This window comes from Tetrao urogallus (genome assembly GCF_951394365.1).
Source record: "Tetrao urogallus genome assembly, chromosome: 3".
NCBI classification, from domain to species: Eukaryota; Metazoa; Chordata; class Aves; order Galliformes; family Phasianidae; genus Tetrao; species Tetrao urogallus.
In genome coordinates, this window is record NC_136815.1 from 89,800,994 (window position 1) to 89,828,481 (window position 27,488).

A 27,488-nucleotide genomic window follows, 5' to 3' on the forward strand; every position below is an offset into this window, starting at 1 on the left:
CCAGCACACAGCTAGAGAAAAACATAATGTGATGGATGAGCGGCTGGCTGATGGGTCAGGCCCAAAGGGTTGTAGTGAGTGGGGTTACATCAGGCTGGCAGCCAGTCACTAGTGGGCTTCCTCAGAGCTCGATTTTAGGGCCAATCCTCTTTAAAGTTTTCATAAATAGCTTGGATGTAGGACTAGAAGGTGCTTTCAGCAAGATTGCTGACGACACTAAATTGGGAGGAGCTGTTAACCCCATCGAGGGTGGAGAGGCCCTGCAAACAGATCTAGATAAATCAGCTCTCCTGGGTTGCATCACAGCACTGCCAGCTGGTCGAGGGAAATGATTGTCCCAGTCACAGTGCACTGCTGCAGCCTCACCTTGAGTACTGTGTGCTCAGATGTCTAGCAGGGAAGGCTTTTTGAGGAGCAGCTGATGTCCCTTGCTTTGCTCAATCCAGAGAAGAGGAAGCTGAGGGGAGGCCTCATGGTGGCCCACAGCTTCCTCATGAGGGGAGCAGAAGGGCAGGCGCTGGTCTCCCCTGTGGCAACCAGTAATAGAATCTGAGGGAATAGCATGGAGCTGTGACAGAGGAAGTTCTGGCTGGATGTCAGGAAAAGTTTCTTTACCGGAGGGAGACTGGATAATGGAAGGGGTTTCTCAGGGAAATGGTCACAGCAATGACCTTGCTGAAGTTCAGCTAGCGTCTGGACAGTGCTTTCAGTCAGATGTTCTGATTTTTGGGTGGTCCTGTGTGGAGCCAGGAGCAGGACTTGATGATCCTTATGGGTCCCTTCCAACTCGGTATATTCTTTGATTCTATGACTCTAAGGTTGCTGATCTCATTCAAGTGCAGTAACATCCCTGATGCGAAATATCATTGAAAGAATCTTTTCCATCTGTGAGGCCTTCATATAGACGAGCTGTTGCAAGCAATTAAAACATTAAGGAACCTAGAGATGAATAAATAACAGTGAAAAATGTAAGAACTGCATGGTAGTTTTCAGCCAGTTTTGCAGAAAGTCAATAGGTATTCCAGAGGTTCAATTACAGGAAATGGTTTCGCAGTATGAAGTAAAACTATAAGAAATAAAGAAGTAAATGAGAATGTTATACGCACCTAGCATGCTTTTGGACCTGGCTTAAAGAATTCATTAGGGAGAATCAGCATAAAGTAATAAAGATGAAATTCTGCCACGAGTTGTACCTCCTTATAATATCTGGCATAATTTCTAAGACTTCACAGAAATCACACTGGGTGTAAAAGTAAGAAACACAGAGGACTCTCACCCTTAGAAGCCAAAATTTATCATCTCTGTTGGCCTAAGTTCCTCCTCACCCAGCCTATGTAGTGCAGGTCAGGGTGCAGTTCAGAAGCCAATGCCTCAAATTCACAGGCAGCAGCAAGAGAAAGAGCAGCATTTTCTTCCCACTCAGTGTTTGAGCAATGAGCCAGCTTCTTTCTTTAGCTGCATTTCGTAGAGTAAGATGGAGGCCTGCTGTTCCTAAACTCTCCTAAATTCATTTTGGGCCATATAATCTCCCTGGTTTATACTTCTGCACTTTCCCCTGTTTACTTGCAATGTGCCAGAAAGCTCTGCCCGTAACATGCATGGGACTGCGGTGTCACCCCGCTCCTCCACCCACTGCTTCCCTTACCAGCACCTGTAAGCATTGTTTACTGTTTAGTTTGTGCTGAGTTGCACACCTCCAGTGCTGCCGAGCGTGCTTGGTAAAACCTACAGAACCATTAATTTAAATACTTGTTAAACAGGAAACTGCTGGTGGAAAGTTGAGCATTGTTTCCTATTTTAAAAGCTAGAAGGAACAGGCACGAGTGTCATTTTGTGACGTAGTGGAAAGTCTGAAAGACTTGCACATCCCACAGGTATCCCCTTGAAAATAAACCTGAGGGGATGTTAAAGACCCTGTAAGCTGATGAAGCTTTTGCATTGGTAACAGCAGTGAGAGGGTTAAGGCAAGCAGTCTTTTCACTGCTGATGTAGGCGTTGAAAAAGCGGTGAATGCAATGGGGCAGGAGCGGTGTTTCCCTTGTGATTGAAAGCAAGTAGTTAAGGTCAGCCATGCTTATTTTTGGCCAATGTGGAGCCCCTTTCAGCCTGAACACTCCTAAGGAGTGTACTTAAGGTCAAGAAAGTTGCATATTTTGCGAGTGAACTAAACAAGGGAAGCACTGTTGGTGTCTCAAGTACCTCCTTTATACTGGCTGCAAAGTGCCAAGGCTGAAGGTTTTGATTTAGCCTCTGCCTCCCGCAGAGCTGGTCACTGCCACCACCAGGGCTGCCAGCAAGGGCAGCCACAGCTGCAGCATCTCTGGGTGTGAGGCACCAGCGGGATGCCAGGCCCAGGGCTGTGGGAGGTTCACAGGCAGCTGGAGGGCTGGTGGGTGGCAGAAACCATTGAAGCAACTGCTGCAGCAGCTCTCCTTAAATGGGGTGAGAGAAAGCAGATCAGCTGTGTAGCTTGCCACACTGCTAGCAAAGGGGCAAGTGCTAACATTGGCATCACACAGCTGAACGTCTTTGCAACGCGTGGTGCTGCCTTTGCTCGCACTCCTGCAGCTACCCCAGAGCGCAGTGCACCTGGGCAGGACAGGCACAGTAGGTTAGCAGCTGATGGTGTCAGCCAAACTTCACTTGGGCAGGAAGCTCTCCTCAGGATGCATGTGGAGATGTGCACTAGGCTGTCGTGGAGACAAGCTGAGTGAAAGTGGGAGAGAGCCTTGTGTTTTCCCCAGGTGATCAGCATGTCTAGCAGCTCTAGCATCTTCCCAGAGAGTCCTGAATATTTTTTAGCTGCCTTCACGCTCCATTCTATGTAATCTCCCTATTTGCTCCTCTAGCTTCACACTGGCAATTGCTATATAAATTGTCTTACTATTAAAAGAAGATAATGTATGTCTTTGTATTTTTATACTGTATGCATCATATAATTTATACAATATATAATCTACGTGTTTTGCATTTAAACTTCTGTTTAGAATTTAAGCTCAAGGAAAACACTTTTGTTTCTTACCAGTTCTAATCGTCCCATGACTTTTTCAAATCATTTGCTTTCTATGCTCAGGCATGCATTGGCATTACAATATTTTGGCATTATGCTCTTTTTCTTCAGTCTTAAAAGTATCCATCTGACATTTAATGTATTCCTTCTTTTCTGCTGGCATATATTTCTGAGTTATTTCCTCTGTCGGTGCTGTAGAGCACAAGAAATATTCTTCTAATCTTGAATATCTGGCTGGAGAAGGGTGCAAAATGACTCCCCATGGAGTGGGTCAGGTGTTGCAGAAGCCCAGTGGTGGCCAGGTAGCTTCTGCAGCTGCTGGTGGCATGCCTCCACCTGGCAGCCAGAGCCCATGCTGCTCCCCTCTCTTCCTCCCATGCAGCCCACCCTGATTCCGTGGCAGTCAGGTAAAGAAAGGCAGCTGCACTTCATGACTGTGACCTGCAAGGGTTGTGTGGTTTGGTTTTTTTTGTTTTGTTTTGGTTTGTTTTTAAAAGGTTTTGCCAAAACACAAAGTCAGAACTAGTGCATCCAAAACACATCTAAACAATGGAACACATAAAAATTAGGGTACCCACCCACAGTGCTTAATACATAACCAGTGAGTCATGCCCCTGAGCCCAGTGTGAGAAATCTGTGTAGGTGGGTTTTATTTAGTTTGCTTTTTTTATTGCAGTTATGTTTTCTCTCCAGCTAATAATTATTGCACTCTGAACTAATAAACGTAAGGATCTGAGCTTTCCAACGTGTTCAAGTGGTAAATATTTCATTTGTGAGACTTAAGATCTGGCCCGAATGGAAATGCAAATAAATTATCGTAGGACCCTAGACAGACAAAATAAGGTTGCACTGACATTAGCTCTCCTCACACCACGCGCATCCACCTGGATACATATCCTTGCTGAGCATCTGAGTTCAGGGATTAGAAGTGAGACACTAAACCAGGAGGATGAACCCAGTTCAAGGCAGACTGAAACAGTTGCTGTCAGCAGTTATTGAGTAACCCATGTAAAATGTGAAATGAAATAAATGGCCATGGTCTCCTACGTATGAAAGTACCACCAAAAACATCACCAGCCGCACTGCCTTCCTTCTCATTAGGTCCAGCAAAGATGCCAAAGGTTTCAGAGGTGTGGAGCCTGCACTGCCTTCCCACGCCCAGCAATGGTCCCTGCAGGTCAGGGCTGGGGCTGGCAGGGCAGTGGGAAGCATCTCAAGGCCTCTCCCTCCTCTCATCAGCCTCTGGTAAACAGGGAGAGGCCTGGTCTGCAGAGACACACGTTTTGGCTGTGAACAGAAACTGGAATAATGAAAGAACACATAGAAACTTGAGCTGTTTGCAAGTCTGATTTGACTTTGTAGCGGTTTCATTTGAATTATTCTGAAAAAAAATTTTCTAAGCTCTGCAGTAGTGTAATTTTTGTTCTTTTTTCCTTTTTTTTTTTTTTTTTTATTATTTAAAACAAGCGAGTCTTTTCACCAGGCTCTGATGGCCTCAAAAATTTCCTGTGCTGCAGTTGCCACGGCGTGTCCTAATGCCACAGATACATTACATTTTCCAGAACATCCAAGCAGACTCTCAGTATAATTTAGTAGCCACAAGTATTGCTTGACATCATTGTTCCAGGAGAAGTTGTAAGAAAGCAATGTAATTCTGAGGTGAGAAGTTTTTAAAGTGCTCATTGCTAGCCTAACTCTGCCATCTTTCCTTATTCTTGTTGCCAGCATCAATGGGAAAGTAATTACAATTTGGGGGACAGTGAGACACTTGAAAATCTTGTCCTTAATTTACTCTGCTTCTGCAGCGCTTCCACTTTTTCTTTCCCTTTCTTCTTTACTTCTGATGTTTTCATATCCATTCACCCCATCTCTGCTCTGATATCTTCCTTGCTGTCTCTTAGTGTCTCTGGTCCTGTTCTCCCAGGGCTATTCTCCTGTTGCACTTGTTAGTGTCAATAGATGACAATTAAGGTGACTAACTGTGACCCAGCATCGCACTGTGATAAGCCACAAAGCCAAATACTTCCCCCCTCACTTTGAGTCTCCTTCTCTTCATGTTTCTACTTAAGCTTTTACGTTTCTAATCTTACTTAACTGTTCATGTAACTATTACCAGAGTCAGAAAAAAAAATCAGTGCATGACAGATGAATGTTAGAGTAATTTGAAAAGGATAGTTGCTTTCTCAAACAGCACGGATTCCAGGGGACTTCAGTGAATGGACAGACTTGCTTATGTCTACAGCTGCAGCAATTCAATATTTAATGAGTTCAGGCTCTGTTCAGTGCTTTCTGACCTATGGAAATGCTTGTGCGACACACACAGACAGTCTTTAGGACCCCTGCAGTTCACGTTTAAGGTCTGGGTGAGAACAGCGCAGCTTATCTATCTGCTGGTATGGCAAATGCTGAATGGTGTGAGTCACTCGGTCCCGGACTGCAAAAATACACATTAGAGGGAAACCTTTATTCACTCTCTTGGATTTGTGTAGCTTTCCTTTATTCCATCCTGAATAGGAACACAGCCAGGGCTGACTAGTGTTTCCGTGCAGAGTCTCCTTAAGTCATGGTCTAGACTCAGTAGTTTTGGAACGGAATGTAAAATATTTTTCACTATCCATCCCAAAGAAGGCACCACAAAAAGGAACTGGAAGTTTTAATTCCAGTTGAAATTTTGGTATTTCAAAAGGACTAAAATTCTTCCAGAGCAGATGTCTTGCATAGCTCTGTACATCCTCAGAATCTTTTCAGAGCATATATATTCAGTGGAAATAACCCATTACAAGCCATGGAAGCTCTCTCTTGGTTTACACACCTCTCATGACCAGTCTAAAACACTTCTTGCAACTAACGAATGCTTCCCCCCTTCCATTCTAACCAGTGTGTGCTTTTCAGTCCCTTCTTGCAGTAGAAGCATCACTTGAAGGACGATTAATGCTCGACAGCTTTCTCTCAGCCCTGCTGTGGGCTCGTGCAGCTTTTTTACTTGTGACCTGTTGCACTCCATGCACTCAGACCTCTGTCTGCTGCAAAAGCAGAAAAATAACATCTCTATTGTACTGAAAAAGTCTGTTTTTTTAATAATTATTATTTGCTTGGAGAGGAGAATACGTTAGTGCTGCCTGGAAATCAGAAAGGTGTAGAGCAAAAAACTGCACATGCCAGATGTGGTCCAGAAGTAGCTCCACTATTATTATTGGTTGTCCTCTCAGTAACCTCTCCCTCCTGTGCACAGAGTGCACACAGCACCTGCCTCTCTGAGAACAGCAGGTAATTCAGCCTCCATGGTAGGGGACAGCCACTGTGAGGGGACTTCCCGTCCTAGAGTCAGTGGCATCTGGAGTGCAAGTCTCCTTAAAATAAGTGTAACACACTGTGTATTAGACAGTAGAGAAGAAAAAAGCTTTTTCCCACATCAGATGTTTTCCAACTGACCGCAGGAGCAAATGCAAGCAACAGGTCCCAGTGAGATTATGAAGTGCTACCAAATTGTTCCAATGAAGTGTTTTCCAGATGGGCTGAATGAGACTTTCATTACCATGGGCTGATTATGCAAAGTTCAGCAGGTTGGTAAGGTTCTGATGCTGCAAATACAAAAGTTATTGGCAGTTTTGCTGTTGATATGCAGGAAAACAGAATAGGTCCCATTTTTTTTCAAACCACATTTTGCTTTCAATCTGCTCAGCAACATTACTGGGGTCTGGAAGTAGTGCATCACCTGAGTAATTCTCCGAGTCCAGTTAACAGAGATGGAATACCTCCAATTCACATTTAAGAAGAAAAAAGCAGAAGTTCGGAATAGGAACCACAAGGGGAGGGCTAGTGATTGCTACTGCATTGGCAGTGTTGTAAGAAGAGGCAGGAAAAGGAGAATGAGCACATGTGTAAATGTGGGTGCCTGTATCATACAACGGCTGATAGCAGGAGTGATGGCAGATACATGTGGCTCTGGAGCAAGGCACTGCAAATTGAGAAAAGAGGAAGGGCTATAAAGGTGTTTGTCAGCATAACATCACACGTGTGAACACCAGTGAGGTACAGAGCCCCGGTCTCAGCAGTGCTGGAAAGGATGTTTGCTCTGGCTCTCACTGAAGTGCCACTGCTCCTCAAAAAGGCAGCCAACTCAACGGAAATACGTGCACCGAGTACGTGTCTGGATTGCTATTGTTTGAAAATGAGATGTGCAGAAAAGGACCATGGCTTTAGTAACATCACTAGGCATATGTGGTTTAACCCTCCTCTGTGAACAGCTGCAGTTGGACCATTCATACACAGTTTCAGTCTGTTCTCTCCAAAACCATCCTCTCATCTCTTGCATTCTGCTAGCCTTTCCTGCAGACTGCTCTCCACTCTTGTCTTCTGCTGCTTTAATTTCCCAAATCCTGCATCAAGCCAGTGGCTTCCACTATGAGAGCTACTGGGAGGGATCAACACAGCTCTCACCTCCCATCACTGATGCCCTCCTGGCTGGCAGGTGTGGCTATAGACATTGCTAAGGCTGTGGGACCACCAAATATTTACCAGACAAGTTCACAGGCTGCAAAACAAATGCTACTCAAGTGATTCAAGTGTTTTAACATCCTGCTAGAGGAAACCCTGTACTCTGCCACTGTACTGTGACACTTTCTGTGACAGCCTGAAATCACTTTTATTTATGAGTGTGACATAGATTATTTGACAGAGAAATAAACAGTCCAGTAACTGTGGCCAGCAGGGCGAGGGAGGTGATTGACCCTCTCTACTCTGCCCTCGTGAGGTCTTATCTGGAGTATTGCGTCCAGGGCTGGGTTGCACAACACAGGAAAGATGCTGAGCTTTTGGAGAGGGTCTGAAGGAGGGCCATGAAGATGATCAGAGGGCTGGAGCACCTCCCCTGTGAAGACAGGCTTAGGGAGCTCAGCTTGTTCAGTCTGGAGAAGAGAAAGCTACAGGGAAACCTCATTACAGCCTTCCAGTATTTCAAGGAAGATTACAAGCATGAGGGAAATCAACTTTTTACATGTGTAGATAGAGATAGAAAAAGGTTTTAAAACAAAGGGGGGAAGATTTAGACCAGATGTCAGAGGGAAGTTTTTCACTGAGGGGGTGGTAAGGTACTGGAACTTGCTGCCCAGACTGGTTGTGGATGCCATGTCCCATGTTGGAGGCCAGGTTGGATGGGGCCCTGGACAACCTGATCAAGTGCTTGATCTAGAGGTTGGCAACCCTGTATGTGGTAAGGGGTTGGAACCTGATAACCCTTGGGGTCCCTTCCAACTCAAGCCATTCTATGACTCCGATTCTACAGTACTGCTCTACTATTTGTCCCTTCTCAACAGTTAGGCCTTTTGGGTAGTGCAGTAAGTAGTAACCAGCATGGTAGGGTCATTCAGACCGTGTCTCTCTGAAGCTGCTTTTAGAGAGAACTGAGCAAAAGGATCAGCCCTACTCACGGGATTGAGGCTGTGATCTATCCATGCCCAGGATGTTCAAGACCAGCATATGAGCTGGATGGCTGGCATAATATCCTGCAAGCAAAAAAATCATAGGTTCCATAAAATATCAGTAAATTAAGATGATGCTGGTTCCGACGATCCCTGCTAGGGAAAGGCCGTTATCTCCTTCTGTGTCTTCTCACCATCTTCCAGAAGATATTTTTCAAAAATTATGGAAATCACCAATATTCTGTCAGTACCAAGAAATGATCTCAATGGCTAGCAAAGGTTAGAAATTCAGTATGGGATGTTGAAGGAGTTGGAATGAGGGACAGTCTGATGGTGTCCATGGTTTACATCTGCAGGAAGTCTATCCAGGGCCATTGGGACAGCTAGACTTCATAGCAGGGAAGGATTTACACTACACATCTGTAGATCAAGAATGGGAATAGGAAAGGAAAAGACACAAATTTATGTAGGATCCCTCAGTGAGAATGCATGGTGTCCATGGTTAGTCAAGTGAAAACTAAGAATGTAAAACCATCAACTTTCTTATCCCAAATCAGCATTTCACATCGAGGTACTTCAAGTGGCTGTTTGGCCACAGCACAGGCATGAGGTGCATACCTCAGTTTGTGCCTTTAGTCTTATATCTCAGAGATTTTAGTAAACACAGTATCTTCTAGGTATTCTACAAAAAATACTTTTTTTTTTTCTTCTGTTGCAAATGAACTGCACTTCCTACTGTCTCTTCTACCATTCCAGTTAAAATACGAAGCAAGTCACAGACACTTCCTGGAAATTTTAGTTCTTATTTTCCTCTGAGTTGTGCTGTATCCTCCACTGGCTACTTCAGTGTCACTTCCACTGTACCATGGTGGTGGTGAAACTTCTCAGATAAAATGCTACAAAAATAATTCCTTTTGAATCTATTTTATTTTACTTCATGGCTGCTGCTCTCCAATTGTTCTAAAATGATGGGGAGAAAAGAAAACTTGAGTAACCATTGAGGGCTGTAAACTTCTTTCTTGGACAGAGTTCCTGTTCTTCATGTTCAGAGGAGCTTTGTTTAATCATGAGATACAGGCTCAAGCCTGCAAAGTAATGAGTCCCTATTGCAAATGTGGACTCAGCTGTGTAGTTAGGACAAAGCTCACACTGGCCTGAGATGAATTCTACATATAGAAAAGTACTGCACACCACTGCACTGTATTCACATCCAGTTTGGTCTCCATAAATGTTCAGCAGGCATCAGTGAATGTCAATGGGTGCCATTTTTTCCTGCACGGAAGAATTTCATGACACAGCTTTGTTTCACCTGCACTTCCATGTCAGGTGACCATTTTGTCAAACTGCCCCTCTGCTTCCACGCTGACATTTAATGGAATATTAGTGGGAAGGTTCAGTCTCTGCTGCCATATCACCAACGCCCTTCTCTGATATCATGAGCCAATGTAGTAAAATAAGAGACATTACTTCTGGAACAGCCCTCATAAAATAGCCTTTTTTCCTCCCATTTAATTGAGATTGTCACAGAGGTATTAGTTCTTTTTATCTACCAATCTTCTCAGTAGACATCCAATTCCTAAATTTTTTTGCAGCTGAAATGCTTTAAACTACTCTAGATAGACCTGGAATACTTTACTGATCCTAAAAAAAAGTATCTAAAAGATTTTTTTGGTTATAAGAGCTAAAATTAGATAAAGCAGCACAATATAGAAACAGTTGCTAAGTAAAAAAGAATGGGTGGTGCCCTGTTTGGCATCTATGCAGCAAGTGATGTGTGGTTTATTATTAGCAAAGTACAAGAGGAGATCATCCCAAGTAGTCTCTGGCTAAGGGCTTCGTCATGAGTTTTACTTGGTGCTGCTCCCATGCTTTGGAGGAGTGTGCAGCCCAAAGTTCTGGAGGCATTTTTCTTGCACCACGATGAGGTGACAGAAATGCCCCAGGAATGTGGAGCAGAGAGCTTCTTCCTGCCACAGCTCTGCTCTGATTGTTTTTCTCTCAAAAAACCAGTAACCAGCATTTCATGTTAGCAGGACTGCAACAAGGAACGTGGAAGTGGGCTTCCTGTGCTGTATTATTTCTTTCTGTGCACTGTATAGAAGAATGCAATCCATTCGCACATTAGATAAATAAATTAAAATTAAGCTAACAATCATGGTAAACTTTCTACTCATTTTATGGGATGTGGATCAAGTATGTGAGGCACAAGGATCTGGAGCTAGCAGAAACGTGACCAGACTTTTTTTGTGTGTGTTCCTGTACATGCACATAGATTTGAGGCAGCAGAGAAGCTTTTTAGTGGTAGCAGATTCAGCTCAGTCTTTACTAACCAATGAAATACAGGATTCCCATGGCAATGAGTGCCACTGAAAGCTCCAAGACAAGGCTAAACTGCATTGCTTCCTGTTTTCGCTATGAGCTTTAACCTGCTACCAAAAAAACCCCAAACATTTGGGTATATCCTTAGGTGACGGACACAGAGGAGTGGACAACTGGCAGTTTATACCAAATAAGATGGTACATTTCCAGTAAAATGATTGATCTTGTTTTCTGCTCACTGGAGAGCAAACTTCCAAATTTGAGGTAGCATCACAGAAGAATGCACTGAACCTCAAAGCTGTCAATAGCAGCTTATTTGTCTAGAGAAGTCTTGCTCTGGCTCATCCTTCAATCTTCTGCTCTGATTGGGATTTTTTAAAATTTATTTTAACAATTTCACTCATCAGCTTTATTCCGAATCCCCGATCCAGCCAGATATTTTGCAGGCCATGAGTCAGAAGTCCTGAAAAATTCTATTCTCCCTTAAAGTATTAGAGTACAGGATTGATAATGAGCATATTTAGTAATTTCTTGGGAATCGGTAAATTAGTTAAAGAAGTCTTGGCATGATTCAACAATCATGCAGAACATTTAAGCATCTACTTGCATTACGTGGACTTCAACGATACATGTCTATACTTATGAACCTAGACATTTAGATAAGTTTGCCCTTCTTTTCATAGCAGGCAGGACTGGCACAGCCTTTCAGCAAGATGGAAAAAGCTACATGGTTATCCCCCATATGGGCAGATGTGGACATGTGAGAGATTAAACCGATAAGTGACACAGCGCTAGCGTCTCGAGAGACCTCACCTTTATTTCACTGTGCTCTAGGAGCAGGAATGTGAAGCACCCGAAGTCTTCAAGTCACCTCTTCATCACCCAAACACTCCATTTATCAGAAGGCTTCATGTGTCTCCTAAGACCTTGATATAAGCAGAATTTTATTGTCAAAGCCATTTAAAGTTGGAGAGAAGACATTTCGCACTTTTTTAATAAATAGATGTACTCTTTACCTGAATAAAAGTGAAAACTATTTTCCCTAGATACTTCTGAAGCTTCCAGAAATAGTCCTAATGCTTGGCCAAGGTTACTGTTGCTTAGCTTCCCCAGGAGAGAAACAGTGCATGATACTGCTGTGTGAAATACGCTCACTGCCAGTTAAACTGGTGAGAAATCACATTTTGGCGGTTTTGTAATAAAATATTTTGTGGCCTAGCCTCTAATTCTTCCCTTATTTCTAAGAAACAAGAGGCTGTTTCTATCGCTTCAAAAATAGGGAAGCATTTCTGTACAAATCGCGCTGCAGTCTCAAATGGAGAGATTTCCCTATTTCCCGTAGTTAAGCAGGGGTTTGATCTGTAAATAGAGTACCTTGTTCAGATTGCAGTGAAGCTTTTTGCTCTTTGAAAGACATGCCGTCTTCTTGATCAGCTGAGATGTGCAGGAAGGCAGTGTTCGTGTCAGTTGCTGCAGAAGCACACTGTGTCAGAGCCCTTCCTGCAGGCTGTGGAGTGCTGCTGGCTGCCAGCAGTGACAGGGAGAGGTCACACAGAACCCAATCTTTTTCATTTCTTCATTTTACTACTGTTCTTTTCATACTTGAACAGATAGATCTTTGAAGTTGCTTCTGCACTTCTGAATAATCCCACAGGGTACCCACATACATTAAAATCTGTCAGATGGATCATTTATTTTTGACATACCAGTAACTGAGAATACAAGAGCTGCTCTGACAATAACTAAGGACCAAGGGGGACTAGCAGTAACACCTACTTATTATTTTCCGTAATGGAAAGACAAGCAGTCCTTAGTGATGAGTATTATAATGTGGAAAAAGATGAAATAGATCAATATAGTAAAGGAGAAGGAGAGCTGTGGGCACTAGCGTCGCTACCACCAATTTCTCTGGAGTGATGGAACTTTTAATAGTAGGTAATCATTGGTTAAACTACCTGTGTGGGGCTTCATTATGAAATGTCATACTTACCCACTCCTAAAATACAACTTTATGAATACATGCTTGTGTATGAATACATAACTGTTTATTAAACAGGAATCTGTTAAGCAATTAACAAAGTGTTTTGAAATATGTATTTCACATAACACTAATATGAGTTTCTGTGAATGTGTAAGCAGCACATCAATTTATCAATTGTAGCACCCTCATTAAGTTTCAGAGCTCTGCAAAGAACAGCAGCGATTCCTTTATATAGAGAATTTGTGATTATTTTCTCGCAGACATGGTCACATAGGTACAGGGCAGAACAAGATCTGAGTACTTCCTGAGTCTTCTCAACATACAGTCTCAGATGATGAAAACCATCCCCTTCAAAAGATCCAAACATCTTATAGGATGACCTCACATTTCAATTCTGTTCCATTACAAATAGTATTTTGTCACAGCTGCATCCTGGTAACTAGGTGCCACTGCATGCTTTGGTGTGCAACTGCCACTGAGCTGCACTTGTCACCAAAGAAAAGCTAGTTTTAGGGAGTAGAAATCTCCATTATTTCTGTTCATTTCTACCCTGTACAATAACTTGAGAATTGTTTTTAACTCTACTGCTACTTCATATTCATGGCTTTCTTTCAGTAATACGCATGAATGCATTTTCTATTAACACTGTGGATGGTAAAATCCAGTAATGTAGCTGGGGTCACTTACACAATTCACTTACTTCCAGCATACAGATGCTGGAGTGTTCAGCCATTTCTTGTGCCTCAGAGAAAGCTTGGCATTATTACTGGACTTTACGTTAACTAGCTTTAGTTCTTTGTTTCCATAGTCTTGGAAGCTTGGAACAAGCACTCAGTGCTTGTCTCCTGTGTCCCCTTGATTTGATACAGACATTCTTCACGGAAGCACAGTAATTAGATTTGCTCTTCAGTACTTTGTAAGGTAAAACAAAGGTTTCACTTAGGCAGGTATGTCAAGCCTGCAATTACAGTGAGCCCACAGATCAAGTGCTGACTGCAGACTTGTTCTGATCTCCTTTGGCTATTGCAGGCTTGTTTATAGAGCTCAGAGAAATGAGGCACACCTATACTAAATTCTGCAATTAGTTGATAAAAGAGAAAGCCAATCCATCCCTCAGATCACCTTTCATCAAATTCTCAAGAAAAAAGCCATATGGCCTTAGCAGCACACCTGGCAACTCTGTGCACTGGCCTGCTAAGCCTGGGCGGCTCTTGCCATGTGTGCACTGTGGCAGCTTCTGCTGCCCACTGAGCTCCCACCCAGATGCCTCTGCTGACGGCTTCCTAGCAGCGCTTTGAGGAGAAATCCCACATCCACAGTTGTAAAGCTGAGCGCCCTGAGTCCCAGAAGCAGCCAGCACAGCTTGTAGACTGCTGGCATCACGTGCTGCCAGCCTAAACTCCCATTAATTTGTGACTGTTGCATTACGGGCTCACTACAGGATCTAAATGATCTCAAGAGCAAAGCATATTGCAGAAGCCTAATCTTGAGGTGACAAGACAGTAAAGAAGCATAGCAAGTTCTGTTTTGCAGGATAGACACACATGATTGTTTGTGTTCCAGTAGCATATTGCTACTAATGGTCCAGCTGCTTACAACAGGCATTCAGAAAAGGTTCACACTTTACAGACTTGTGTGTTTCTCACAGCAGTAGATGAACTGTGTGTCAAAATGTGCATCTTTTTTTAGACAAAGCTTTTTTGGAAAATAATATTCCACTAATGTTGGTTCTTCTCCTCTGTTCACCAAAGGCCACTGACTTTTACAAAATAAGTAGGGGCCTAAATTGTAGAAAGCAATTTGTTGTGTTGCATCAAAATGAATTAAAATCTTGCTCCTACAACGCTGATAGAGGGATGGAAAGATACTTAGCTCTGGGACTAATTAATAAACCAAGGGACTTGAATGCATAGGGTACAACTGAGCTGCAGATTAATTTGGCCCACCTTATACAAATGAAGTATGCATACTTTACGTAATGAAGGATATTCAACTCCCTTATAATACAGTGCTGCAGGACTCCTATTCATTCAGCACGTAGTTGCACCAGTTTCCAGTTGCTCAGATTTGAGCCTTTTGCAGAGATCATGGCAGAGGTCTGGTGCATCAATTTATCATTGAATTTTGTCCATGGTTTTATTTTCCACTACAGTAATAAACTTCATGGCCAGAATCTGCTGTCCTTTCTAACGATGAGCAGTATCTTGCCTTGTTGCTTTCAGCAGAGCACTACATACAGATATCACCTCAAGACTGCACTGATGATAGAGTCTAGTCCTTTAAACAAAAACTGCAGTTAACCATAATACAAACGTTAAAAATAGCTGCAAAATGCCAAATCATTGCCAATCTCTTTGCCTTGTCAGAAGTAAGACAGCAGCATAGTAACATGCTTGTTTGCTCTAGAGGCCTGCCTGCAATGCCACCACATCCTATGTAGGTTGAAAGAGCAGGAGAGGCAGGAACAGAGGCAAAAAAGGCAAGAGGTAGTTTTCACAAAAGCAAGAGATGATACTAAGAGCGAAGAACAGTACTGCAAGCCATGCTCTGCAGTGTAGTTGTTGCAAGCACCTACATAAGATCCTCTGATGACGTGTGTACTGATAAACTATGGGTCAAGGCACACTGTGAGGTTCCTTGTGGCACATTTTGACCTGGGCCAAATAACATTCTCCCAAACAATTCATAGACATATTTTGGATATAAACAAAGTCTAGGAACCGTTCCCAATAACTGATTTGAAAGTGTCCAGCCTGTTTTGTCTGAAGACTCTCAGCACCTGTAAGGATACAAGCTAAGCTGTGCCAGTCATGCTGGAGTAAGAAATGGACAGTGGACAAGTTTATTATTATTTTCTCTAAGAAATTATTGCATGTTATGCAGTTAGCATAGATGTAGAATAAAAAGTGTAAAAGTAGCCTCAAACCTCCTTCTGCCTCATTTCATTCATTCTGTGATGTAAGGATAATAAGGTCGCCTACCTAACAATGATGATACAAAAATTTTTACTCCAAACCAGGGAGAGGTAAGGGGAGGACACACACAGTAGGTAGGTACAACATGAAGTAGAAATTATTTCTTTTCATTTAACTCCGGCATTGCTTAGAACAGCAGATTTCCATACCTAATGTCCCACTCTGTTCCCTGGTTTACGTTACCCAGCTGGAAGACAGCGACTACGGCACACTTCATTGACACAGACCAGGTGCACCACAACAATTTATTAGATATATTCTGAGCAAGCTGTTACACGTGAGCTATGCATTCTAAGGAAACATGTATTCTATGCAAACAATGTATTAGAATATGACTAATCAGTATTCCATACAGGGGGAGATAAATTAGGGTATGTAAGGGTATATGACCTTTGTTGTCAACACAGCCATTGCATGATGGGGTATTCAGTGAAGGGGAAGCTTACAAGCAGGAGTGTCTCAGTCTGGCTGAAGGGAGTTCCAAAAGCTGTCCTGATTCATACTGCTTTTACACATGGTTTGCCATGATAAGCAAGGGTGGGAGAAAGGGGGTAGGGATGTCAAACAGTTACAAGGTATGTAAACTAAGATACAAGAAGAGGCATGGAAAAAAACATGACTTTGCAGAAAAGCAGATAAACATCCATTAGTTTCTTAAGGCCTTGTTTTCAGGTCCCAAAAATGCGAAGAATTGTTTCTATGCTAATCATCACACACTTGCATGGGCTCTGAGCCTTTGCCAAAAGCTACACTTTCTCTTTTCCTTGACAACTTCCAGCCATAGCTCAAATCTTTGATGTGAGAACTAGGCTGCATATTGTTAGGAATAGATAAGGGTAGGGGAGTGACAGAGACATAGCTACGTCCTTATCTGGCCTGCATGTTACCGACAAGAGGGCAGCTACCAGACCTACACTCCATCTCTTTCTCTGGTCACACATGACCTCTCTCCTTCAGCAGGCTATGCTTGGGCAGTGCTCAACTAGCAACCAATAAATTTTGGTTTTTGATATTAGTTGTAGCAATTAGACAGATCAATACAATGGAAAAGGCGTTAGAACAAAAGTGTGATGACAAAAGAATGGGCACAATAGAAAGGTACTAATGAAAGAAGGAAAAAAAAAGGATACTGCTCAGCTGTATCAGAAGATTCTAAGTTTACAGGGAAAACCTTCACCAAGGAGTAATCTTCAGGAAGAAACCCTTCCCCAGTGGCAGTCAGCCCTTAAATGAAGTCTAAGAGAGGTGCAATCAGGCTCCACCCTTTGGGTTGCACAGGTGAGTTGCCTTCACCTGTGCTCCCAGGGCTGACCATATCCTTTCCCCAGGTGCTCAATCAGTAGTCCAGGCCATGACTCAACAGTTCCCATACATATGTGAAGGGGAAAAGCTTTAGTTAAAGTTATTAGGCCCTCTCAATGAGAGGTAATCCATTCAGGAATTAGCATTATCACTCTGCTTTACAACTCCTACAGAACTGGCTGTCCCAAAGTAAGGATTGGATCTAGTGAATCTGCTTCATAAAGGGTCTACTTAAGATGTAGGCCATTGGTAGAGAGAGTGACATTTACATATTCCAATACAGAGAAGACCTGCCCATGGAAAGGTTTAGCTAAATAGAATAACAAGTTGGCTATCAGTAGTCCCTGGAGTCTGTATTCTCCAGGACCTTATGAAGTCAAGTTGGCAGGATGTGAAAGGTACATTGTTGTTCCCACATGTCTCATGCAAAACTTCAGGAAATTGCATTTATGTTTTTCACACCAACACTCACAAATGAGATTCACTTTTTCAGTGTAAGGACACTCAGAAATATATGTAAAAGGACTGCTATCCTCATATACTCTGAAATTTCACATTATGAAGAGTCATGAACAGTGAAACTAGGATATTGGAAAAACACCAGGAAAAAGAGGAAGGGAGGAGAGTAACTTGTCTGCTGAAGATGAGAGAAATAGAAGAGGAGTGAGGCAACAGCTCAGGCACTCCACAGGGACTGTACAGACAATCCTATGAGAAAAGACCTGACATTGACCTTTGCTCCAGGAAAAGGAAGGCAGGAACTCTAATATGTGAACATGTTTTGTGTGGAAGTGGTGGGGGAGCTAAAATAGGAGACAACAACATTCTAGAATAGGCATCTGAATTTCCTAGTGTCATTGGAGTGCTTGGATGTGCTGCAGGCTTAACATTGTTTGGGATCTTTTCCTCTTTACAACATCTTGTATCTACCTCTACTTGGGCTGGAAGGAAGAGCAAGTTGAACATTTCCCTTTCCCAACCCCCACACTTAACACAGATAGTGCAAAGAAAAGTCACTTGGGTGGATGAGGTTATGCAGAATAGAAGAGGTATGCAGCCCATTTTGTTCCCTTCGTATGGGAATTATTGCTTTCATTAACTCAGTAATTATTGCTTATCTAATCACCTAATGCTGATGCTATCTTACCTATGTTTTAATCTAACCTCTCCAGGCATTTTGATGGTCCAGCAGGTGAGTCATGTGTACTTCATCACTGGAAAATACTATCTGGAAATTATTAATGATATGATATTGTTCAGCTGTGGTGTTCTTTTGTGCTGAAGCAGATACGGAGCCCTCATATTGTCAATATTGACACTCAGATGAGGAGCAGTAAACATGGGAAGCAAGAGGAGAGGCGAACTTAAACTGCACCACCTCAGTTGGCAGTGCACATGTGCCACAGGAAAAGAGTTGTCTTTGCCACGTGAAGGCAAGTTACTTTATGGTTAGCATACACCCAATGGAAACCACTGTCCCAGCTCAAGGATGGCTTACCAACAGACGCTTATGTCTGGAACAGTCTTCTGAAACTGAGGTAGGGACAGCTGGCAAGGAGCACTGGTGCATGGAGATCTCTGCACACTAGAGACTGGACATAACGTCCTAACAATAAATGAATATTCAACTTCAACATAAGTTGAATAAATGCAACACAAAGTAGGAGAAATCTGAGATGAGATGATGATTGTTCCATTTACACTTCAAAGATCTATGAGCTGTAAAATTTTTCAGTTGCTAGAAATGCTCTAGGAGATTGATTTGCCATGCACATGAAGTAACATGCATCTCCCATTGCTGCCACATTATGAGTACTCAGCTCAGTCTGTTGCTTATGCCCAGTCTCCTTGGCCAGAGCATGGCAGCTGGGACAGTCATGCTCAGAAATGCTGTTTTGTGGTGGTTTATTATTTTTAGGAATGCGAATTTTAAAAATATAGATAAAAACCTTACTGATTCAAAGGCTGGGTTTCCAGTGTCAGGCAGGCACCCGGGGAAAAGAAAAAACTAACAAAACAGATTTATAACTGTCATTCGCTGATGGGAAAGCTATGAAACAAAGTGGTAGTACTGGGTGTTCAGCCAACTGCTAACTACAGCCATGCTGAAGAGAGGCTGAACCACAAGAGTCAGGCCCACGGAAAGTGGCAATAGAGTATGGCCTGAGGGAAAATCAAGAAAACAAAATGCTACAACATGGGTGTCCAACCTTTTGGCTTGCCTGGGCCGCTGTGAGTAGAGTCATCTTGGGCTGCATATACAGAAGATGCTTTGAAAGTAATACCTCCTATTTATTTCCATGGAAACTACAACAAAGAGCACAGTAGCACTATTTGATAGAGAAAAAGTCTCACCTACAGAACACTATTTTTCAACACAGTCACCACCATTAGCTGTGCATTTTCTCCAGCCATGAACAAGAGCCTGCACGTGGTGCTCATAAACATCCGCACCAGTGGTGATGATCTACTGTCACCACTGCTGAAACTCACCACCCACTGCCTCACTGTGCTCACGTCCTTTTCTCACATTCCTTTATCAAAAGGGAAAGCATGGCTGTGTATGCTTCGCTGTTCAGAGCCCTGTGTTTAGCCAAAGTATCAAAATGCATACAGTTATTTGCTGTCACTTGAGTTAGCACTGTGCTCCTCTGCCCCACATAGCACTGTGTCTTGGGATCAGCTGTCCCATTAGGAGTCTGTGCTTTTTCTCCCGTGTTGCAAAGACACTGCGTAATCATCACGTAACACTCCATGCTCTGAGCCTTGGTGCTTCTTATTCATAATAGAAACAAAAGGGACCAATCAGGGCTAATTATCTCTGCAAGGAAATAAAAGATTCAGGAGCAAAGGCCTCCGAATGCATAGCTAAACATAATTTAAAACAAAAATTTAAAGGAAAAAAACAACCTAGTTCATTAAGCAGAACAATCACGTATTTATTCTATACTTCCAGGTAGACAAACTCTTTCCAGAGGATGCTTAAAACAACAGCTCTACACCTCTAGTTACAAATGCTCCACAGGGAAGGAGAAAGGAATCTGTCTGCTTGTATATGTATGTGTTAAAAACACAGTTAAATATCATTGGAAGTCATCTGGGTGGCTTCAGACTGTGTCTTCTCAGGGTACCAGGGCTGGATTGCCTTTCAACTGAGCAGATCTTAATCACCGCAGCAAGACACAGGTCAACAGGCAATGCCACACATTTGCCCAGTATTATTTTCAGTTTTTCATGCTGAAGTGGTCATGAACTGCGTTGGCTAGCAACAATCAGAGTGGCAGCTAGTTAGCATAGCTTTCTGAGCTGTGCCACATTGCTGATTCACAGCCAGAGGTGCTGCACGCTGCCATCCAGCCACACTGTTGTGGTCTGCAAAGGCAGCTCAGCACACAGTGCATTACAGCAATCACGACTTCACAGCACTACTAGATTTGAATCCATGTGATATAAATCTGGAATTGAGGCATATCTTCCAAAATGCTTAAGTTGAAAAAGTACTATCTGACTATATGTGAAATTTCTAACTGTATTTAGTCGGTAGATAGATCAAATGAGATGAAAAATGCTGTCTCAAATGCTGGAAATCTCCTTGAGTCAAACCACTTATGAGAGGAATGAAGCCATCATATAGATGACATTAGACTTCCTTGTCTTTAATCCATTTCCCAGATTTGTCTGGTTGAATTCAGCTGCTTGATCTTCCAGAAAGGTAAAGAGAGAAATGGCTGCACTCCAGCCTGGCTAACTGATGCAATCCAGTTATCAATATCTAAGAGTGGCATCACAAGGCACCTAAAACATCTGCTGTTCACTTAGTCAAAAATTGTCTGTCAGAGTTATCCCAATGATTAGCTCTTCTGTGCTACACCTTGGTCTGCAAACAAAGCCCGCAAAAATGATGACAAAATGTCTAGTTCAGTTACTTCTCAAATTATATACATTCTGGCACTTTATTTCAAATGAAAGAAATAGTACCTGCAAACCTGGCTATGATTTCTACAGTAAAAAAAAAAAAAAAGGCATACTTTAAATAATCTGATACTGTGTCCTCTCTGAAGGAAGCAAGGTTTGATAGATTTTAAATTTCCAAAATATTCTCTGAACATTGCAGAGACTTTGTAAAAGTTCCTAACTGGGATCTTATATGTGCGTGTCTGCACTGTTGGGACATTTGTCTACCATGACTAACATTTCAGTAATTACGGTGGCCTTACTGCAATGTTGTGAATACATCTCCTTGAAAAAGAAAGTGTCCCTACCTTGGACAACCTTGGGGTTGGAACTAGGTGAGCTTAAAGGTCCATTCCAACCCAAACCATTCTATGAATCGTAGAATCATCTGTGATTTGCACAGATGATCTCCTTGTCTGATGAATGCAATTTCTGACCTATCTCATCTGCCTATAATAATGCTTCTTTCAGAATGCACCTTCTCAAACCACTTTCAGCACTTCCATAGACTAATTCAAGACAGTCATTTCAGATACTCTTCTTAAAACTTAAACTGTCATTGTGATGATAAGAGTTGTCTATGAGTGATGAGCTCGTTAAAGCTTTCTTTCTTTAACTGAAAAAGAAACAACCCTTAATAAAATGGTGTTTAAAAAACACCAGGGACTTTCCTCGTGTGAATATTGTTGCTTCTCTCACAAAGTTGTTTCAGCAACCACATAGAAAACTATTAAAAGATAAAAAGGAAACAGCACATTTAAAGCAAGCTGAAAATAAGCGTGATTAATCTGAACTTCTCTTTTTTTTTTTTTTTTTCATTCAAAAGTTTATCTTTCCCATATTGTTCAGGAAAATGTGCCTGTGTGCAAAAACATATGATGCATAATTGTTTCTCAAAGTAGAGTACATCTGTAAATACTTCCCTGGGAGAAGACAATGACAAATCTGTCCCGTTACTCATCAGGACAGAGTTCTTGCTGATTGTTGGTGCATCACAGTTCTGTTGGCTGAAGCCATGTTTCCAGAGTACCAGGTAGCTGACTGTTTTTGTACTTAACATAGTACAGAATATTTACAGCACATGGATGAGTAAAGTCTGAGTGTGCATTTTGTTCTGCTAGCATTTATGCTAAACAAAAAAGGTAGGGGGGTGGAAGAAGAGAAGGGAAACCATGAACTTTTAATATTTAAAAGCACTACTTTAAAATCAAAATTAGGTTAATGAAAATAACCAGGGAAGCATAACATTTAAAATGAACTGAAGAGTGCAGATGAATTTTTTTTTCAAAGATTATGGAAAGTCAACTCAGTTGCAGTATGTATATGAACATTCCTTTTTGGGATAATTTTGTTCTAATAGATTTTATTATAGCTCAGTCTCTCTCATTTTCCCCAGTATTCAGTATATAGAACAGAGTTTGGTAGAGTGAGGGAGCTGGCAGAGGAGGACGGACCCAAAAAGTATCAAGTTGAACTCAAGCAAAAGTTGTTGATACCAGCTCTGGTCCACCTAAAGATAGCTCTTGCATTCAAACTCTTTCTCTCAAATCTTTAATTAGTGGCATAACTCGTGGGTGATATCAGTACAGGGGGTTGGTTTCTTTCCATATTTGCTGTTGGAAATGTTCCATTTCATATAAATTATTAACTACCAGTGAACCAGAAATGAAAGTAGAGGGAAGAGAGCAAGGAGAGAGGAGATGCCCTAACTCTCCAGACACTAGTTAGGAAATATAGTCGAGGTCAGAGTTCAAACACCTTCTCAAGTAAGTACTTAATTATTAAGTAGAACACACCTCACAAGAGAGGATGAAAGATTTATCCCATATTAGCAAGTAGCCTACTCATCCAGGCAGCCACCTAGACTACAAGACCTATTCAACACCCTACTGCAATCAAACATCTGAAACTGTGTGGTTGAGATGGTCGCATTCAGCTGACTGCAAGTCCCAAATCCAGGAGGCTGAGTCAGGCTGTGAGGGCTCCAAGTTAGGACTAAATTAGAATTACCTAGGTTAGCAGACACCCGTGGCAAGTTTTCCTTTCAGCCTATTTTAAGGTGAGCCTTGGTGTTTTACAAGATCCTTAACAACCGAGTAAAAAGTTACTTGGTCAAATACTTTATGCAGTACTGGAAACCTGCTTTTAAAAAGACATTCCTCGTGAAACGCATGCAACATCAATATGCAACTGACATCTATTAATGCAGTTCTGGGCATTCCCCTGGCATGAGGATGTTACTGTCGTCTTGCTACTAAGGATGCATTTATCATTCTGGCTGACCACAAGCAATGAGTGAAAGACACCATTTGGGTACCTACATGAGAAATCTTTGTCTGGAAAAACAGCTGGATTTGTATATGTATATATATTTATATATACACACACACAAACAAGTATATATACCTTTTTACATTTATTACAGAATAAACACCTGCTGAAGCACTTCTAAGACACTGTACTTAACATATGCTTACAGATTAGAGCCTGTGAATATTTATTAGGAAAGTCTGTTCACTTGCTAATCTCTGTTTTTTCCAAATGCTGTTAAAATATTTATTTTATAATGTTAAAGTGAGGGATGTAATGAACTTCAGTTGAATTCTAGTACTGAAACAAATGATGGCTACAAAAACCTCTTATCTTTTTCCTCAGTATGTTTGAAATTTAAGGTTAATGTAAAGAATCAGATTGCTATTGGAAGGAGACAAGATATACATGTTTCAGTTGATCTACTTGCACTTGCACATAAGAAGAAAGATGAGCCAATGATAGGGAAGGGAATGAAGCTATTACTGGATTGTCAACGGAAAGGAAAGTGCTGGAGATGAGGCTTTGGAATCAGGAGACTGACAAACATAAGTTCTGGCCAGAAAATTTGGAAAAGGAATTTCCCACAGAAAAACTGTCATCTTTAATCAGAGGAATGGTGACTCCAAATCTGAGATCTATAAATGTGACTGCAGTATCTCATTAAAGGTCAGAATCACCACCTGCCTGAGCAAGTGTCCCTGTCAGACCATTCCTCCCATTTACTGGATGGCTGTCATGCAATGAGCAAAGCACAGTGGGGGCTGAAGCCTGGATGGGAAACTTGCTCGTGGAAGAGACATGGGAAGCTCAACTTTCCGTTGAAAACAGACTTGAAAAATATCAACCAACAATCAGATCTAAAAATTATATTTGGTTTCATGAAGCACTTCTCTCTTCCAAATAATGTCTGAAATTTTAGTGATATCGTTAGTAGGAGCTGAATCAGTGACACTTCTTAACTCTGTACAAAGCAGCAATCTTCATAATGACTCCTTAAGGTTAGTCAGTGAAACCAACTTTCTCTCTGATGATCTTTCTGCCTGGCAGTGAGAGAGAGAGCACAACCTGAGCGTGTCTTTTCAAATTCTTGGGACACTGTGTGCTAAACCCTCAGCATCACTAATTTCTTTAGAGCAATTTTGAAAAAAATGGCAAAGAAAATACAAACCTGCTTTTGTTTCATTAACTGAAGCACTTGTATGTATGTCCACTAGAGGCTTAATATTGCCAACTTGCCATTGGATCATTTATCCTGATACTTGTTTTTCATTGGTTTGAAGCTTTGCAAGTCTCAGTAAGAAAAGCTATTATCACAGAAGTAAGCCTCACCATTGAATTAGCACATGCATCATGGTATGTTTTGCAAAAATGTGGCTAATGTGGGGGTGGCAGGAAGGGGAAGCAAGGCTGATATTTGCTTCCTTAATTTCTAACACTGCTGCTCAGAAAAGCTATCTTGCTCTTAAGTTTACCCAGTGTTAATCTCCTAATAAGTTGGTTTCCTTCCTTTCACCCCACTGATTCATTGGTTCAATCTTTCTTCAGATTTGTGCTCAGAAAAAAAGAATGTTTTCTCATCTGCAATAGAAATTCCTATGTTGCTTCTCTGCCCTCTACTATCAGAGGCCTTTGGGTTAATACTTGATAAAACAGAAGAGGTAGGTATTTGTCTCTTGCCTTTAGAGAAATTCTTTGCCTCTTTGCCAGGGAAAACATCTGATTCTGTGGCAACAATTTTTCTTTTAATTGGAATGCAAAGATCTTATCTTTTTATTACTCCTTTATTGTTGATAACCACTGCACTCACTCGCTCTCCACAAACGTCCAGCTTATATATACAACCGGGGAAGCAGTTCATTTTTTCTCCTTTTTAGCTTTAATCATTTGCCTAACAACTGAATTGTGTCGGAGTGGTTCATATATCCCTTCCCATGCTGCAGTCTCTTTCTCAAATGCCTGCTCTGTGTCCCTCTCTCTCTAATTTCCAGGCGCAGATCACTCTGGTGACTGCCTCTTTCTCTAATAACTGCCTGAGGTGTGGGAGACCACTTTATGGGAATTCAGTCACAGCCCCATGCAAAAATAACAGCAAACGAGAAATTTGCAGTGAAAGGGAAACATTGCATGCAACTCATACACCCACTACTCTCTGAATTTAGTTTCTTTGTGGCTTTGCATCACCATACATTCTGTAATGTCAGATTATTGCGTGGGGAAGCAATGGCTGTATGGATAGAGCTGAGGCACAGAAAAACTGGGTTTTATTCTTGGCCCTGCCTGGCTTCCACAGATACACAGCTCAGCCCTCCTGATTCTCCACATTGGTGCTGCAGCGGATGGGAGCTCCAGGACAGAGGCCTCCAGAGCCCTGGTGCTAAACCATCATCTTCCCTGGATGCTGAAGAGAGGCACCGGGGTCTTCTTGTAACCAAGATGGCCACAGAAGGCTCAACCCTGCCTCTTTCTGTGTGTGATAGCCTCCCCCCTTCTTACATCCATTTTCTGTCCCTTCTGACATGTGTGAGCATGTGCCTGTGCACAAGCAATACCACTTGATCTGTTGCTCTTTGATGATTGTCTCTTTTTGAGAACCCTCTGCACTGCCGTACGTCTTCAGTCAGTATCTAAAGTCTCCATTTCCTCAAGGTTTTCTGCCCTCCACCTTTCTCTTTCTTCCTCCTTTCCGTTTTCCTTTTCCCTTCGCTCATTTTCAGTTCCACTTCCCCTCACCTCCTCAGCCCCTAGTTGCCACTGCCAAAGGAAAGCACTGGGAGAAATGCACTGTGAAATGCATCCATGTGGATGAAAAGGCAAAATCATGCCTGCTGTAGCACCCTCCCCTTCCAAGAGGGACAGCTCAGCTTCAGCTCAAGTCATTAAAGCATTAGAGCAGGCATGTCCAACCCTTCTCAGCTGAAAAGAGGACGAGGGAAGGGTACACTGCAGTGCTAACTCAACATACAACAGATAATTTCATGTATTTTGATATATCAGCTAAACAGTCATGTGAAAAACAAAAAAACATACAGCTGTGCTTTCCCTTTTGATAAAGGAATTTGAGAATATGTTTCAAGACTGCTGAAAAAATTATCTTTTTTTTTTTTTTTTTTTTATATTTGCTACTCCATTTTCAGTTGACATAAATACACTACCTGCAAATTTTCAAATGATGTGTATACAGTTGAAGTCAGATATTCAACTCAAAATCAATAACACTGACCACGTCTCTTTACCAGACTTGTATAAGCTCTGTCTTACCAGAGAAAAATATATTTTGCTTCAGAATCATGCCTTATTCATGTTGTCACTTTTTGGCAGCATGCACAACTGTGATCAACAGCTTTCAAGGATGAAGTACAGGAAGAGAAAAGTTTCACCAAAAATCTCTGACACACACCTTGAGAACTCACTGAGAATGGCAACCACTTCTATCAAACTAGCCTGATGCATTGGTTTCACAAAATCAAAGTCAGATATCCTTCTAGTTGCAGTGTTTGCCTTCTCTCTCACTGCCTGCACCCTTCTGACCTGGGGTTCCAGTGCTGTCATCTGTGCTGTGCTGCTGGTAGCCATGCTGCAGCCCCAAACCTGCACCACCAATCTGCACTCTGTTTCATTGAAAACTGTGCAGAGGAAGAATAACTGCTTGCATTATGTGCTTGCAGGACATGAAGCCTGGTGGGATCTCCATCCTAATGGTGATTTACAAGGAGGCTGCCCCAACCCTCCTGCCCTCCATTCCCCCATTCAGCACCCCACAAATCTTCACCATCCCGCAGTAGTGGATTCGTGCAGTGGGTCACACATTGCAGGAAGCAATGCTCCCTGTATCCTTGCGCATTCGCTGCCTGCAGCCAGCCCTGCCGTTTGTTACTGGAAATATAAAACATCACCATTTCCATGTGCCACAAATTTTTCACAAAATTTAGATCTTTCCAGGCTGCGTGACATTTGGGGTCTATCTGGTTGTGAGACTGCAGTGTCTCTGTTTTGAAAAACGGCAGCTTGAAACATATGAGAGTATTAGCTGTCCCACCAAAGATTTCTTTCAGTTACCACTACGCCATTAGAAGAGATAGAGAGTAAGGAATGTCATGTGGGAAAAAAAAGAAAGAAAAAGACAAAAGAAAAAAAAAAAAAACTTTTTTTGCTTAACTACACTACCTTTATTATGTATTTTATATGCAGCCCAAGACAATTCCTCTTCACTTAAT